This window comes from Myotis davidii, unplaced genomic scaffold, assembly GCF_000327345.1.
Source record: "Myotis davidii unplaced genomic scaffold, ASM32734v1 scaffold265, whole genome shotgun sequence".
NCBI lineage: Eukaryota > Metazoa > Chordata > Mammalia > Chiroptera > Vespertilionidae > Myotis > Myotis davidii.
This window is the reverse complement of record NW_006296627.1, coordinates 1,005,339-1,018,603: the sequence shown is the minus strand read 5'-3', so window position 1 is coordinate 1,018,603 and position 13,265 is coordinate 1,005,339.

Genomic DNA, 13,265 nt, shown 5'->3' with positions numbered 1-13,265 from the left:
GGCTTGTACATACAAACCATTCTCTAGCACAAAATGCTGGGCTAGAGTCAGTTACAAAGAACATCACGGGAGTGATGAGTTTCATGTAATTCTGAGAGAAAGAGTAGGTAGAGATGGAGATGTTGAAGTATCTCCAAGGAAAGTTGCCTCACTGGCCTTCAAGAAATCTAATAGGCAAGTACTACCATAGAAGCAGAAGTTCTACAAAGTAGACAGCTCTCCAAGTTTGATGACTAATTTATACGTCAACTTGATTGGGCCACGGGATGCCCAGATACCTGGTTAAACATTATTTCTGGGTGTGTATGGGAGGGTATTTTCAGAAGAAATTAGTATTTCAATTGGTAGGCTGAGTAAAGCAGTTTTCCCTCCCTAATGTGGTAGGTGTCAGTCATCCAATCCATAGGGGTTCTGAATAGGACAGAAGGGCAGAAACGGTAGACTTTGCTCTCTTCCTGACTATTTGAGCTGGAACATGCATCTCCTCCTGTCCCCAGGGCTCCTGGATCCCAGGCCTTTAGATCCAGAATGGAATCTACAATGTTGGCTCTCATGCCTTTGAATGGCATAATTAGCTTTCTTGGATGTCCAGCCGGCAGACTGTGAGACTTCTCAGCCTCCATAATCATGTGAGTCAATACCTTATAATAAATATTTTTCAAGATATAACTACATATGGAGAGATAGATTATGGCTATATAGCTATACGTACATAGAATATGAATGTAAGTTGGCTCTGTTTCTCTGGAAAGCCTGACTAATCAGGTTTTAGATACTTGAATTTCTCAGTTCAGATGAGTTGCATTGGTTCGTGAGACTCACATGCTGCAAAGTCTCACAAAAGACTCAAATATGTATATCAAAATGAAGGTGACTGGTTACATTTTTTGATAAAATAAGACATGGTCTCATCTCTTTCTTAGAAAATAATTATCAAAGGCTAGCTTGATAAGTATCAGTGGTAATAAACTGTAGCTATAAAACTGAAAAATTTGATGTTATAATTGTTTTCTGTGATAAACTTTCCCCCACATCCAGGATATTGGGTAAGTAATTTAAAACCCTTCCTTTTGATCAGAGTTGGGTTATTATTTGTAAAATATGTCTAAGAAAATTTCTTCTAAACATAATACTGTATTTGTTCAACTCTTTTCATTTGATTAGCATCAAATTTTGATTTAGTCTGGGAATTTTTTTTTCCATTTAAGGTGATTGCATATTACTGTTATAATGCATCTTGGGTTGATTGTATAGTTTACCTCTGAGAAGTTATGCTCTTTCCTCTTAAAAAAATATTTTAGAAGCATCTCATTGTCTCACTGCAATGTCCATAAATCATTAAGAACATTTGGAAAAGTTGAGAATTTTCCTATTGTCATGGAAGGAGGACTTACATGTGGGTGAAGAATTTGAGAATGGCTAGGTTTGAACCATTACAAATATTGTCAAGAGTTAGGAGATCAATCGGATGGATGCTGGGGAAAGGTGGATTGGAGGTAGGTAGTTGCAGATTCTAGAATAAATACTAAGATCAAATTCAATCTGGAAAGTAAAACCATTGTAAGGCACTGCCTAGGGAGGATTGAGGTGCTCTCAGGGTAATCATGGAACATCACTGATTGAAGGCCACTCTGACTTTAACCCTCTTCTGGGTCCTGTGGAACACAGAACTGAGTGTCAAGGGGAGCTTACTACCTTGCAATCTAGAGGGGAAGACAGACGTTGAACAATTATTCAAAAATCCATTCAATAATCCATTAAGTGGCAAAGTGCTATAAAAGAGAAGTTTAGAATTCCTTGGGAGGATATCACAGTGGGATTAAATGAAGTGTGCATGTGGGTTGGATTCTACAGCAGCTTCCTCGAATAATAGAATAATAGACTCATTTGCTTTTAATTATGAATCTGCAGTTACCAGCAGGGGATTAGCATACCTAAAAAGTGAAATAAGATACTGGTTGCTTAATGTAGGCTCAGAGAATCTAAGAACCTTCTTTTTATAAGTATTTTTTTAAAATATTTGCAACATAAGCTGGTTTCCTTGGGCAAATGTTTCAGAGAGTCAGTGAGTGTTCTGGGTGATAGCTAGACTCACTGGGATTCCAAGCTATATCTAACTTGAGTGCTTTTACTCAATGACCCTGTGCATACCCAAATGCCTATTTTGAGATGTATCTGCTTTCATAAGCAGAGATGTATGTCCTAGACAGGAATGCGGAAGATTGAACATTAACAAACTGTACCTTGGTAAAATTGAAAGGGGGGGGGGCAATACACAGTAGGTGATGCCTGTGTTCTTGGTCTTCATTTATTCATTTTACAAATTGTCATCTGTACCAAATTGTGCAGGCAAGGTTTCAGTGGGATTCTAGAGAGGGTAAGGTTAAAAAATCATTTTCTCTTTGGTCTCCTGGGGTTTGAATGTCACCAGAGCCCTAAGACACAATGGAGGAATTTAAGGTACATTCAGGTATGTGATTCCTCCTATTATCATTCTGATTATTATTATCATTATTCACATCCTATTAGCATTTCACCTTGAACTAATGTGACATTTCAGTGCTATGGAAATCAATGAGGCAAAAATTTCTCATGCTCCCACAAACAATTACTGTTGATTTAAGTACAAAGACTAAATACCCCATGGATAATATTGATAAAGAGATTAAAATGCAGCACATACATACCATCCGTTATTGAGAATCTTTTAAGTGTTTTCCAAAATTAGTGCTTTCTGCTGGGAAGAAAGCTTCCCTTATTGAATGACCATAACCTGAACTGAAACTTGCTTTCAGCATAATTAGCCATGTCCTCACTTCTGATAATGATACCAAACTTTGGGTTTAATTAGACTTTAATTGCTGTTTTAAATTGTCTTCTGCCTCAGACTTTGCTTTGTTTGCCATCTCATTCTGTTGCTGTTGGTTTTTTCTTCCCATTTTTCTATTTTCATTCCTGAATTGAGACCATGATAACTAACAAGTTAGTCACAGAGCTTAGCAAACAGGGTGGTCCTCGCAAGAATACATGGTGCTTTCCAAGAAGTGTCTCTAACAATGATTTTGTCTGACAAAGACTGGCTGTTTGAAGAGCATATTTTAGTTTCTCCTGGGAAACAACTAGCTCGTGTTTCCTTACCATTGGATATGGCCATATGACCAAGTCCTGGTCAATGGAATGTGTACAGAAGTGCTCTTTGTTCCTAAAACTGTTCACAGGATGCTCTATTCTCTTTCTTCCCCCATCTCCTTGGTCAATGTTGATGCCCAGGTGACCTTGGTGGTCATGTAGTTAGTTCTAGTCTAGCCTCTGCTATACTGGATCTCTTTCTCCCACCTCTACCTTGGATTTTCATTATGTGAATGAGAAACAATCTCCTAATGTGTTAAGCTGCAGAGATTCACTATCCACCTGTTCTATCCGCTAGTGTTACCTTCTCTAAAACATTGGACAATGTCTTCCGTGGGCCATTGACTAATGTTTTACGATAGACAAGGGTTTCCAGAGAAGTAGACCGGTAGGATTTCTATCTCTGTATTTCTATTTCTATCTCTATCATCACTGTCTCTTTCTCTATTCTATCTTTACCTCTATCTCTATCTCTATCTCTATCTCTATCTCTATCTCTATCTCTATCTCGATCTCTGTCTCTATCTCTATATCTCTCTAGTCTATATTTATATCTACATCTGTATCTGTACCTGTATCTCTATCTCTATCTCTGTCTCTATCTCTATCTCTCTCTATTCTACATTTATCTCTATCTCTATCTCCATCTCCATCTCCATCTCCATCTCCATCTCCATCTCCACCTCCACCTCCATCTCCACCTCCATCTCCACCTCCATCTCCATCTCCATCTCTCTCTATCTATATCTCTCTTTCTCTCTATCTCTAATCTTTATATCTCTATCTCTCTTTGTCTCTCTCCATCTCTATGATGTTAAATCATGGATACAAATGACCAACACTGATAGACTAGAAAGTCACAGTCTGAGGCCAGACAGCCCAGACTTCATGGGGCTCCTCCCTTACCGGCTTTGCAACCTTGACCAAATCACTAAACATTTTGAGCTTCAGTTTTCTTACCTGTCAACTAAGGAGACTGGATCCCCAGAGCATCTTTAGCTTTAACATTTGTCAATTCTATGTGTCTCCTCTCAGGACAGGTGTGTAGCAAAGTATCTAAAAGTCATTTAGAGCTTAACCACCCTTTAAAAATATGTGTCAGGAATAGTCACAGCATCTACTAATATTTCCCGAGTGCATTTTTGTTCCTGGAACTTTATATGCAATATCTAATCATCACAATGCCTCAATAAGGTAAAGAAGAGTTAAGCTAAGATGCAAAAGGTCCCATTACTTGTTGAGGTGGCACAGCTCAAAGTGGCAGTTCAGGATTGGCCTCAGGCTTCACCATGTCAGGGCTCCTAACCACTGTGCTGTGCTCTTTCTGCCTTTACTTTGATTCCCACCAGCCCATGTGAAGTCTGTAGTTTGCAAAATCAGCAAATGGGGCATCGCATGGTTGGAAGCCAGAGCACAGACTGGCTTCTGTCCTCCCCTTTCCCTAAAACATATTTGCAATTGGTTACATGATGTAGAGAGAAAGAAAAAAGTTGAAATGAAACACAGTAAACTAGAAAAAAGGACAGATTGATTCTGAAAGCCCGTCAAATTCCCTGGGTCAGTGTCTCCTATGAAAAAGCTAATGGCATCTTTTTTGATGACAAACAGCCCTCTTCTGCTCACCCAGGGTTGCCTCTCCTCTGTCCATTCCTCATTTGTTGTCAGTTGCCCTGGCTGCTAGGAATCTGATAGCTCTGCTGCTACTGTGATGCTGTGATGCCTCATCATTTCCTTCTATCAAATGCTTCCACAAATTGACTCTGCAGGCTGGTTCCTTATTGCTAAGATCTCTACTCCAGGCAAACTCTTTTCTGAGAGACTCCGTGTGAATTCCAGCTGGGAAGGGTTGCTTACAAACCCAATGTATCTAGATGTCATAAGTTTGTATGGTAATTCTTCCTTGTTTCTTCTCCAAATCATCATAGTCTAAACTTGTACCGCAGTTGATGATGAGGCTTTAAGATATCTTTACAAAGCTCTCTTCTTCAGGTGTATCTGAGAACTCTGCAGGGTGTCTGCATATTGCAAACATCCGTCCTGATTGTCATTCTTCACCTCAGCCACCCCAGGCCTTAGGCATTGCTGTATCTACAGGCTGGAAGTAGGTGCCTCTTGTCTTGCATGTGTGTTAATTTTCTGTCATTGGCAATTCCTGTCAATTCCCCCAAACTTCAGGGCTGAAAACTGCACACATTTATTATCTTACTAGTGTTCTGGTGCACAGATTCGTGCACATTAAAAGGAAATAAATTAGAAGAAATATTTTAATATTGCTATTTGCATCTTGCTAATGAAAAGAAAATAGGATTCTACCGAGTCTCCTATCTACCTACTCCAGGACTTCTGTGAGGTTCAAATAAGATGAGGCATGGGAAAATATTTCACAAACATCTGGTTAAACTGTAAAATGTTTGCACCTGGCTATAAAGCAAGTCAGGTTCCTGGACTGAAGAAACTCCAAGGAGGCTAGTTGCTAGGGAGAGGAAGCCAGGCATTGCTATGTGACAACATTACTTGGCACCCACAGCCACTGTTACTGGGCTGGGCTGTGGACCGCATTTTGTGCCATGGAGTCTTGGCAGCGTTGGCTGCAATTTGGTGGGTGTCACTCCAGGGTTGTGGCAGGGCCTGTGTCCCACTTGGGGGAAGCCAAGTGTTGGTTTGTTGGCGCCGGGTCTGTGATGCCATTTATTTTTAAATGGCCAGGGCGTGTCATGGCAGCTCCTGTGTTGAGCGTCTGTCCCTGGTGGTCAGTGTGCATCATAGCTACTGGTCGGATGGATGGGCACTTATATATATATATATATATATATATATATAGATCCTTCTGTGGGTCAGAAGTCAAATGTAAATGTCACAGAACTCAGTGCAGAGTGTCAGCAGGGCTGCGTTCCTTTCTGCAGGCTTTAGGGGGGATCCATTTCCTGCTCCTTAGGTTGTTGGCAGAATTCAGGTTCCTGTGACTGTACATCCAAGGTCCCTGTTTTCTTCCTAGAGCCAGCTGAGAGCTGTTCCCAAGCATCTAGAACAAGCATGTCAATCTTGTGGCCTGCAGGCCACATGTGGTCCACACAAATATTTTTGCAGCCCACCCAATATAATGATAAGAATTGTTTTAATAAAACATTTGTAACTTAATTTTTACAATATCCTGTTATACATGCCTGAAAACTGGAGAGTTTTTAGACAAAAATTTTTTGAATGAGAAGTAGAGTTTAATTTCTGAGAGCAGCTATTCCGGATCAATTTCATGTTTAATGGAATGAGCTGATTGAATGCAAGTGGAGAACTGAATACCCCTAGCCCAGAAGTTATTATGGACAGGTTGGAGGAGAGACCTGGGTAAATTAGATATCCAGCTACAAGCAAACTTGAAATGAATTCTGATCCCACACTCATGTTTGGCCAGGCACTGATGCAATGAAAACAAAAATTTCTTTTCATAAGAGGTGACTTCCAAGTGAGGAAAAAAAACATTCATAAAAATAAAATGGACATGATGTGACAATAATTGACATATACACGGAAATGTATGGTATTCCACGTCTTGCATGAGTCAGCTTAAAGTTGATAAATAGAGCATGGCTTTAGAGAGCAGTTGGTGTTTGTGTTGGGACTATAAGTAAAGAAAGAGTTGGCCAAGTACACCTAAAAGTCAAGACAGATGGAATGGAAAGATGAAGAGCTTGAGAATCTGACACACATTTGGTTAAAGGAAGGAGGTATGTGAGACCAGTGTGTCCATTTAGTGAGGGCAAGGGTTATCTGGGTTACCTTGCTTGGATCTACACCTCATATCTGTTCCATACAACTATACTGAGTCAGTGAATTTGGTGGGGGGTAGCCAGAGAACAAAATTAGCAGACACCATTGTGAGCTAGGAGATTGGGAAGCACAGTGAGCTTGGGTCGTTGAGACCATTAATAATATCATCCAACTAGCACTCCATTTGGAAGGGAACCCAGTTACTTCCTGTTTTGCTTGCTCTTCCACATGCAAAATAATGATTAGGTGTCATTCTAAAAAGTTGTAACTACAAATAAGATGTCTAGGGGAGTAACAGGCTCTTTGGACAAGCTTGCCACTATATAAAAGCCTCATTAGAAGAATGGACACAGGGAGCATGGGGTCCCTGCTGATGACTTCCAAGATCTATGCAGCAGGTATTTTATTATTTGAGTTCAGATACCAGGTTCCTGGAATGGGAGAGCTGATCTCCAACACCTCTCCCCTAAATATTTTGCAAGAATAATGGCCTAAAATCTGTCTGCATGGCACAGAGGTCATTCCTGGCTCATTAGCAATTTAATTAGTCCCAGAGTGGCACAGGTGGGTGGGAGATGCTTGTCAGGAAGAGGAAACCATCTTATTCACACATTTTTAATGGTATTTGCACTCCTGGTGCCCTTAGGAAGCTGTTTCCTATGGTTGGAGATTATTTTCCTTGATAATCTGATCCTATTTTGAGTTTTATGTAAGATGAAAGGGCAGTTCCTGCAAAGTTGCAGAGAGAGGCAAAGCAGGAGATACAATTCTGACGCTATTTACTTCCTCTTTGATTGTTGATTTTATTTTATGAAATGATAGAGCGGATCAGAGTCAGTTGAAGCCAAGAAGAGAATTTAGGCATGCAAGCACACAGAGAATTTCTGAACTTCTGGTAGACAATGTGGGGAGTAGAGCATAGTAAAAAGAGCTCTGAGGTTAAAATTCTGGCCCTAGCCTCCTAGCTGAGAGGTGACATTGTGATTCAATTATTTAAACTCTCAGTGATTCTATTTTCTCACCTATCAAAATATTAAAATTATGGCAGAACATATACTTCAGAGGGCAAGTAAGGTACTATAACAACCACACAGTATTTTTATCTATTGCACGCTGAAGTATACAGAACCCTTTTGTGTTAGTAAGGCATTCTTCTTCACAAATGCAAATATTCTGCGCCCCCCTGGAAAAATCAAACAAATATACATGTGGCTTTGTTTCTTTGAAAAAATTCAGGTACCCTGGATGGCCCCCCCTGCTGAGCTCTGTCTTTGAAAGCTGTGCTTTGTGGGAAAAGGCCATGAGTTGTCCACAAAGAGCCTTAATCTTGTGTGGCATTCTATTGTATTTGTTGTCCTGGGAAGCAAAGGGCTTAGCCATGGGTAGCCCGTAGTGATCCCCTCCAGAGCAAAGGCTGTTTGCTTCATGAAATTCCCCTGCTTGAATAACCAGAGGGGCAACTGAAAGCTGGGCTGGATTACAAGATTTGTGAAATACAAATTTCACCAGTAGCCTCTGTTTCTTCCTTCCTTTACAGTGGTAGGTTAAGGGCTCAGGTAGAGAAAATAGAAAGAAAAGAGAGGTAGTGCTTTATCATCCCTCTGGCCTGAATCCGCGGGGATATTGTACACAGCTCAATGTCTGCAGGAGAAGAGAAGCCATATGGGAGGAGGGAGATGTGTTAAAGGAGGGCCAGCCAGTGCGGTGGGGACTACGCGACAGGGATGCCCAGAGAGAAGACAGTGGTTTTGTTGTCCACTCTTTCTTAGTGATTCTAATACAATTCAGGTAAATGAATAGAGGTAGAACTCTCATGATAGAGATTCAAAGGAGAAAGATTTTTTTTTTCTTGTAGAGGTTGATGTCAGATATAATGAAATCTTTTAAATGTTGCTTTTATTCTGATGAGCTGTCTAAACTTAGTATACAATCTGCAGACAACCCAATAAAATAAGGTGTAGAACTTATGTTCCAGGCATAGGCACAATACTTTTTTTTCTCCCCATATCTTGTCCCCTCCCAGCGCTAAATATTTGGCTCCATATAGACATATACATGGAAATTTATATATATATAATTTATGTGTATGTGGATGTGTATGTGGTGCTGGCATGTGGTTTACTGGTGTTTGGAGGCTTGTGTCATCATAGCGACATGAAGTTATCTCGTCCTCCCACCTTTGGATTCCTGTACAGCCTCAGAGTAGATTCCCCACTTTATCTTTGGCTCTGTAGATTCCCCACTTTATCTTTGGCTCTGTAGTTGCCCATCTCTGATCAAAGCTAATTCAATTGCCTGGCACAGTGCTGACTCCATTCCAGGAGGAATAAGACACATTCACCTTCTGAAACTATGATGACTTGTTTCTCTATGGATGTTTTCTATTTTTGAAATCTTATTTGGAAAAACAGTTTGGAGCACATAAGCATCACTTTCATGAGGAAAAAAAGGTATAGCTGTGATACACTTGCTTGGGATAGGGCTATAATATGATTCCAACAAATTGACCTTCTGGTTATTTTGCTTAAGGCTATGTCATAGACCTCAGCTTTAGGAAGATGCTAGCTGATTCTTCAGTGAATAGATTACAGAAAAAAACCGACAACAAACAATATATATATGCAAAACCAGGACAGTCCCATGGATCAACTGGGTCCACTGTGATGTAGACCTGGGCCAGGATTTGATTTGTCACCTGGAATCTGTACACCTTCACTGTAACAAGGACTCACCCTAGCCTGTCAGATCCCCTGATTATCAGAGCAACCACTGTGTCTGGCAACCTTAAAATGGTAAAAATATTTCTTTTACCCCAGTGTACATTTCCATTGAAGAATGGCCATAGGACACTTTGGTGAAGGTTTTGGAGAATATTTAATATGTATACTCATTTTCTGTAAGATCCTCCCTTTAGAACACCCAGCCTCTCCTTTAGTAGAAGGGCTCAAAGCTTCAAAATGGCACAAATCTGGGTACTAGCACAGAGACCATGATTTTCCATTTCTGTGACTGAACGCATAAGCTCTTGACATAAATGAATCAAGAGGTTCTTTGTTGGCTAAGTTATGATAATCTCTAGGAATATCATAACTTATTAGCTGTTGCAACCATTCCCTGAGTGTCAAGACACTCCTGTTTCCTCTCCAGCTTTATGGCCCATTACAGTAATCCATCCACCTTTCCTCAAGGTTAGGTGTGGAATCTTGCCTCTGCTCTACCAGTCCTACCATTCCCATCTGTTCTTCCATAGTTCATCTCTGAATAAGGTAACTATGTACCTGAAATACACGGTTTTTCTCTTTACCTCACCATCATGAAATTTATTAATATATTTTAGTCAAAAATCCTTACTGAGTACTCTCTATGTCCCTGTACTGTGATGGGTGTTGGAAGTATGTACCAGAGAGTTATGCACACTCTTGACAGTATAATAGTACACATATGTTTAAATCATATCCATCAATATAAAATTATAGATCTTATGAAGGAAATTAACATTGGCAATGTTCATATGAAGAGGGTGTTTGACCTTGTCTGATATGTTAGGGAAGGATCTCCTGGAAAAATGGCATTTTATTTAAGAACTAGTAGCCCTGCACATGAATCCATGCACCAGTAGGTCGCTGCCGCCCTCCTATAGCTCCCCCTGCCCACCTCCTCCTGTAGCTCTCCGAAGCTTGCTTATACCTTGCTGGCCGACCCTCCTGCTGATCTGTGATCTGGATACTAGCACAGATGTGCTTGGTCATTGCACCTCAGGGTGTAATGGCTAATTAGCATACTCCTCTCTTATTATATAGGATTAAAATCTTAAGAAAAATTGGTGCAGAATGGTTATGAGGGACAGCGTTCCAAAATAGAGCAGCAGGTGTAAAGTCCTGGGATGAGAGAGTGCTTGTTTGTTTGAAGATGAAAAAGAAGGTCAGTGTAGCTGGAGCTTTGAAAGTGGAGGGGTCATGGTGTGGGATGAGATGAAGAGGTATTTAGGGTCTAACCATGCTGAGCTATATTAATTATTTAATTGTACCCCAAGAGCAAAGAACAAAAATAATTCAAGCCATTGAAGAATTTTACTCAGACATGTGATGTATCACCGGATTTGCAGAGAAGAGAGTTGATTAATGGGGTTAAATGGGAATTGAAAAAACATGAAAGAGGAAGGGGAGTCTTGCTATTTCCAGAAAGATGTGAGGTTATTTGAGCCAGGGTGGTGGTGGTAAGGGAAATAGAAGGGAGTGAATTCATATATTTAGATGTGGCATTCAGGATTTGTTAATGGAGGTAGAAAAGCAAGGGTGTTGGCAAAGATGTTTCCCATGCCCTGCCTGCTTTGGCTCAGTAGGTAGAGCATCAGCCTTTGGACTGAAGGATTGCCAGTTCAATTCCTGGTCAAGGGCACATATCTCCATTGAAGGCTTGATCTCTGGCCTGGCCCTGGTAAGGTCACCTGTGGGAGGCAACCAATTGATGTGTATCTCTCACATCATTGCACGTGTGTGCTATTTCTCTCTCTCTCTATCTCTCTCCCTCCCTCCCTCCCTCCCTCTCTCCCTCCCTCCTACTCTCTCTAAAAATATCAATGGAAAAATATTCTCAGATGAGGATTCACAACAAAAAATATGTTTCCCAGGCAATTGACATGCAGAAAAGGATTGATAGTACTGTCGTTCATTGAGAAAGGGAGAAATAGAAAACAATTTCAGAGGCTAGAATAGCCAGTGATTCCAGTTTGGGGTCTATTCAGTTCAACCTGTTTGTAGTTTGTCAATGGGGGTAACTGGAGATATTTCTCTTGAAGTTCAGAGGAGAATTAACAGTCATCAACATGAAGACAGAGATTGAAGTTATGGGTATAAATATGGATGTTTTAATTTATTTACTGTATTTTCAGATAAGATAGACTGAAAAGGAATTAAATGCTATTAAGGAAAGTGCAGTATGAAGGGCTAGACTACCAATATATGGAGAAGAATAGATTAATTCCTTTGAGGTCTGCTGAGAATTGAGACTGAAGCACAAGTGAAGCATATACTGGAGAAAGAAGTATACCTCTCTACTCTAATATGAGAGAGATAAAGGGCCTCAGGGAAAAAACAAAGTAGGCTAGTGAGCCTTATAGTGAGATGATAAAGGATCTCTGTTTTATGTTACATTTTTTTTCTGTATTAGACAATGAAAGTTAAGTCCAAGAGATGGAGAGTCAGAGTTTTGGGGGAGCACAAAGGTTTCATTGTGGAAAGTGGACAAGACTTGTTGACCAGAAAAGTGTCTGATTTCAAGATAGTGTTAGAGCCTATTTCAACTTGAAGATCATGAAGAAATTGCAGCATCAATTTGCTTTTTTTCTGTGATTTTTCCTCAAGTAGAATTCAGTTGCTCAAATGAATGCAGATGGTAGGGAAATATTTGGCTTGATTCAAGGTTGGTATTTTTCAAAATGGACTTAATGAAAAATGGAAAGGAAAAGAAGTGATTGGCAAGAGTGTTTTTGAATTAGTGTTCCAAAGAAACTAAAATGGATAATGAAAGGCTTTATGAAAGGGGAAGTTTATTGGATTGAAAACAAAACAAAACAAAACAAAATATGGAGATTTATTAGTCTAGGTAGTATAAATCGGTCAGTTGAGTAAGCAATTTGGATTAATAGAAGACTGTGAACATAAAGGCTGGATTAAAAGAGTTAAAATGGATTGCAAATGATGAATTAGGAGGTAGTTTCTGTAATAAGAAAGATAAAGATGGTGTGATTTGGACTACAGTGTTGGGTGGGGTTTGGGAGATAGGGAGAAGTGAGATTATTATTTTGGAAATGGAGCTGTTTCAGGTGGTAATATGTTCTAGTATGTGGCTCTGAGAGTGGGTGTCTGGGATATCATGTTGGAGGAGATAATTATGGTTTAAAGGAACTCAAGAAAGTTGAGGCCAGTGTTCATGTGAATGACAATAAAAGTAAGAGAGCTTTTCAAAATGTGAAGAAAATGAGAGAAAAGAGCAGGACTACTGAGGATGACAGTTTTAGGAGAGAGGAAAATATTACAATCAAATGGCTATGGCTCTCAAGGAGCCGACTTTTTATAAGAAAGTGGGGAAGTGTTTCAGAGACTGACTATCTATCCCATTTATTCTTCTTGATCACCTAGGAAGACAGCAGTTCTCTTCCCTCCTGGCAGTTTGATTGGGCCCTATGACTGAGTTCTGGCAGTTTGATTGGGCCCTATGACTGAGTTCTGGCAGTTTGATTGGGTCCTATGACTGAGTTCTGGCAGTTTGATTGGGCCCTATGACTGAGTTCTGGCAGTTTGACTGGGCCCTATGACTGAGTTCTGGCAGTTTGACTGGGCCCTATGACTGAGTTCTGGCAGCTTGGCTGG